This window comes from Pinus tabuliformis, chromosome 1_1, assembly GCF_031772625.1.
Source record: "Pinus tabuliformis cultivar Carrire ecotype Pingquan chromosome 1_1, CPIR1, whole genome shotgun sequence".
NCBI classification, from domain to species: domain Eukaryota; kingdom Viridiplantae; phylum Streptophyta; class Pinopsida; order Pinales; family Pinaceae; genus Pinus; species Pinus tabuliformis.
The window spans coordinates 448,560,881-448,565,933 of NC_142297.1; positions in this window are offsets into that span (position 1 = coordinate 448,560,881).

Here is a 5,053-nt window from a genome sequence, read left to right on the forward strand (position 1 = left end):
AATTCGTAGAGTTTGTAAAATCTCACAAACTTAGTAAGAAAAATCTACAGGAACCATAGTTAAGCCTCACAAGAAACATATGCCTTAGAATAGTTTGAAACAATCTGTGAGATATTCAATTTCTGAATTGTTTTGTGTTTAATAGATTAAATAGTATTATGATTTGCTCTCAAGGTGCTTAGCTTTACTTTGGAAAATATAGCTTTTAAATTCATCTTTAGATTCCAATCTTTAACGTTATATAATTTTTGGGTGTTGTAAGAACCCCCATTACTAATATGTGTGTGGAGACAAAGACTATCAATCAACTAGATGGACTTGAAGATGATAAATATGAAGGACCTCTCACAAGCCCTAACAACTACTGGGATCTTGAACTCTACCTCTTAGGAAGAGAAATTCTTGACAATAGTCAAGAACTTGTCCATTTCTCTACCACCACAACAGGATTTGGAAGTCTCTTTTGATTTCCTTTACTAGTCATCTAAGCAGACAAATGAATCATGCACTATAATCAATGGAGAACATCCACTGGAACGTGAGATCGAGTTTTTGACATGTCTATTAGTAGATCCAGAATGTAATCAAGTGACTACTCACCCTACAGAGAACAATCAACATGACATGGAAGAAGAGGATGAGCAGCATGGTCCAAACCAAGAAATGGACCCAGAATACAATGATTACATCGAACATTGGTTTCGAAAGACAACTCAAGCGAGGCAATATTCTCCTCTTCTAAAACTCTTGTTTTCATACCAAGTACATCTGTTGGTTTTTCATTCTCATGTACACTTCCAAGTTTATATGTCAAATCTGAGCATGAATATCTATTTGTACCTTCTCCACATATGGCTTCATTGGAAGTACTCCTTTGCTTGAAGGAGTTCATCTCCCTTTCTTCAACAGAATAGGAATGTTTGTATTGAAAATAAATAAATTAAAGTAGTAAAGAGAAAATATGTCCTTTTGTGAAAACCAACTTGTCTGACACAACGGGGTAGGGACTTTGCTTGAAAACTAGGTAACTGGTAGGCAAAGTTCCCAATAATGTTTGTAAATTTGTATGAGTTCTTAAAATCATGTATATTTCAAATCATTATATATTTTACTCATGTTGGTTGATGTGGTATCACTTAAGGCCCAACTGCCAACAAGCTATGTCCCATTGAAATCAGAAAATTATTTGGTACAAAGGATAGGGTTACTTCAGGTACTTAGGAGCGTGCATGCCTTAATGGAATGTATCCTTGTCATATACCAAGGGAATGCATCAATGTTTCTTGGTGGATGAACTTTGTAGTCCATTCGAGTTCGAAAAATCTATTCATGTCTAGTAGAACGTACCTAGTGCCTTGGTTCCCATTAACATCAAAGATGGGATATCTCACATTGGTTAAAAACTTCCTTAATGGTTGGTAATCCAATGATTCTTTCTTATGTTCGACATCGACACCATTATTCACATAAGTAGGATTGCACATGGTGTGTAATAGTGAATACTATATGGTTTTGTCATCTAAGTACATATATGTAGTAGTGTGGACATTTGTACCAACATTTCCTTTTCCTGTAGCAGTCATTTTGTTTCAATAAGGTTTCCATATAGCAGCTTGATCATCATTTCCAACAATCATCTTCCTTCTTTGTTTGGTGACATACAACTCCTCAGGCAGGGGGGAGAAGGGGACCTTAATTTTTCAGCCTCCTTTACTATCTTGAGTTTAGCCTTCTTCAGCATATCCATATACACATCATCAACATTCATTCCAACTCCAACTTTTAGTTGTGTTCTGGTTCATCTTCCACTTCATCTTACAACAACAAGTACATCAAAAGTAAAGGTAACCCAAGGTAAAGTTGGCTAAAGATTCTTTAATTCATTAGAGATTTAAAGAAGCTTTGATGATTAAACACCATTTATTCCATTCTCCATATACCCTTCATTTGGAAATTCCTATTTCATATTAAAATGTATGCTACTCTAATTAGGTCATAATCATGAAAAGAAAAGTATATTGGTTCATGTAAAAGAAAAGCAGTAACTAAAGTGCCTTCCCCTCCTACATTTGCACATATTGTCAATTGAATGTATCCAATAGAGGATGAAGTCATTGCTACCCTTTGTAAAGGAAAAAAATCCATACACATTGGCCTCACAAGGGTAGTGTATGCAACAACCTCACCTCATCCACTATCATCATCACCGCCTCATCTCATCCAACATTTCCATTGTCACCTATCATCTCATTCATCATCATTTCCTACCATATATATTGTTTATACACAATTTTTATCTCTCTCACAATTAAATCTATGGCAGTCAAATAAGTATGGTGTCGCTCCTGAAGAACCAACGCCCAAATCTTTACATAGCACTACTCCACAAGAACTAACCTTGCCCAAAGCCATGATGCGATAAGAACCTATATATGAGAAAAGTATTTGTTTGCATGAGGACATGCAAAACCTCGGCCATGGGAGGATGATGGGCCTAAAAAATGCCAATGTTTTCATCATGCAATATGACCATTCATGCCCTAAAACCCTAGGTCTTTAAACCGTTTTGTACCCTAATTCCATCAACTTGCCGCCGAATCGCATTTTATGTCTTGTGGTTGATTGTCATTAGTTTTCTTAGATTTTATATGATGAAATATGATTATGACATGATTTACTAATGACGACTTTGCTAAGCTCATTTTTTCATAGGGTTCCATTGTCGAGTTTCTTCATAAGCCAATAGAGTACGAAAATGACCAATTTGGGGCTTTGACATTTTCAGCATGCTTCCAGAGAAACTGAGGGAGGTTATTGTAAAAAACAATGTTTTAATACATTTACATAACCTGTATTGCACCCAGGTTACTCGTTTGGGTCTCTAAAGGAAATTCGTGACTTTGCCCAAATCTGCAATAAGTTTCAAACTTCCAAATTCTTCCTTGATTTCCGTGCCATTGAAGGAGAAATAAGAAAATATGGCACATGGGTTTTTGTCCTAGTATATCCGTTTCACTAATCCTCAAACCATTTTCTAAATTTCCTTACAGTTTGGAAGATATGCGGAGTTCTCTAAGGCCAATTTATATAAAATATCTAGATTTTGTACTTAACAGTCAAATTCGGATCTGCCTATTTTTATGCCACAGTAATGGTTTGTAAGTTATTTTCCTCCATCCATGCATTGCTCAACATCAAAATCAACCATTAGCTATTCGAAGGCCATCTAGAGAAGTCAAACACAACATAAATTTGTTTGTTGTCCCATTTCATTTAGAATGTATTTAATCTCCCCTTCATCCACAACATGTATAAAAGGCAGAGCAACAACCATGGGGAGCGGGGGGAGTGGTGAAAGCTATTGAGCATTAAAGTGCTGCTAAGACACCTCAAAATTATAATTGACTTTGTTTCAGTAATATACATGGCCTTTGTGTGGGCAAGATCGTTCCAGTTTTAGTTAGTTGCGAGTATTTGATTTGCATGTTTTAACAGTCTTCCTTCTACTGTAAGTTCCAGAACCTCCTTGGGTGTGGAAAGGGCCCACCATCATCTTCGAATGCCTCTTTATTAGTCTTTACGAGCATAGTTATGTGTCAATTCATTATAACTAGTTTTCATTTTCTTTTGGTTTGTCTCTTAAGACTTTTGTACATTGCATGAAGATTTTCATTAGCTTGGAACGATTTAAGTGTGATAACCTTGTGTTTACTTTTAGACACTTCGATTTAATAAATCCAAATGTGTAATTTTTGTGTGAGTCATAGAGATTTGTGCGCAAACCTTTGATCTAGAGTTATGCTATGTTTTTGCCAAACGACGAGTTGTATTTTTCTTAACTATGTTATTTAAAGTAATGTGAGAACTCATTCAATTACGTTGTGAGTGGAATGCCTATGATGAGTTGATCAATTGTTGAAAATGAAAAATGCAATATTTGTATGCTAAAGTTGTTGTGATTCATTGTTGCAGCAAGGCTTATATCGTTTGGATTTCATTGTGTAGAATAGGAAGCTAATTAATGGTGTGAGTTGAATGAATTGTAGTCAATCACAAATAGAAATTGCATTACTCATTTTCATGATCAAATTGTTTGATTCCCTTTAGACCTTTTCATGAATGTGTGATATCATAGAAGCATTTCTTTACAAATGTTGATTGAAATGTTTAAATTATCATAGGATAATTTAGTTTTGTTTCTCATTTAATCGATGAAGGATTGATTCTTATTTTCTTTAATGAAGTTTGCAGGTTGATTTCGAATGTTCAATTGAGTGATTTAAATTGCAGTGTGATTCATTTTTATCTTGTCTTGAGTTATTAAACATAGTCATAGAGTAACTTTACATTCGAGTGTTGTAGTATAGGATTTGATAAAGTTAGATACTTTTGGTTAAGATCATATTCTTGTAGTGTTAGCTTTGTAGTCATTTTAAGTACAGTCATGAAGTGTTTTCATTTCAAATAAGAAGAAGTGTGACTTGTGTGAATTAGAAGTAATAGGCTAGAATTCGATTTCAAAAGCATAGATTAGTCTCCTTACTCTGTTTCATTACATAGGTGTTTGATTTCAAAATTTTGCGTTCTCACTTAAGTTTTATAGTTAAGATGAATTCCATTTAAGTTCTCAGATTCGTTTTTCATTTTATTTCAGTCAACTAAAATAAACATAGAGTGGATTGAGTAAATAAAATGCTTTCAGTTTGCTTAATGAGGTGAGTGATTAAGAAGTTGTTATGTACATAACGATAAGAAGGAAACCCTATACTCTACATTTAAGTTGAGCTGAAAACGCAGTATAACTCATTTTTGTGAGTCCCAGATTGACAATTAAATATTAGGAGGACTATTTATCGATTAAAACTCCCAAAATTTTGGCGTCATTGCCAGGGAGTTGTATTTTTGGCTCAGGTACAATTTTTATTAAAAAAGTTTCAAGGGTGTCGCAGGGCAGTCAAAGGGCGAAGAGAGTACGGTAAGACATGAGTGAAGAGGCACACATCTACCATGGTGAGGTTGCTCCAAAGTTCGATCGCTTTTTCTAATCTTTGAA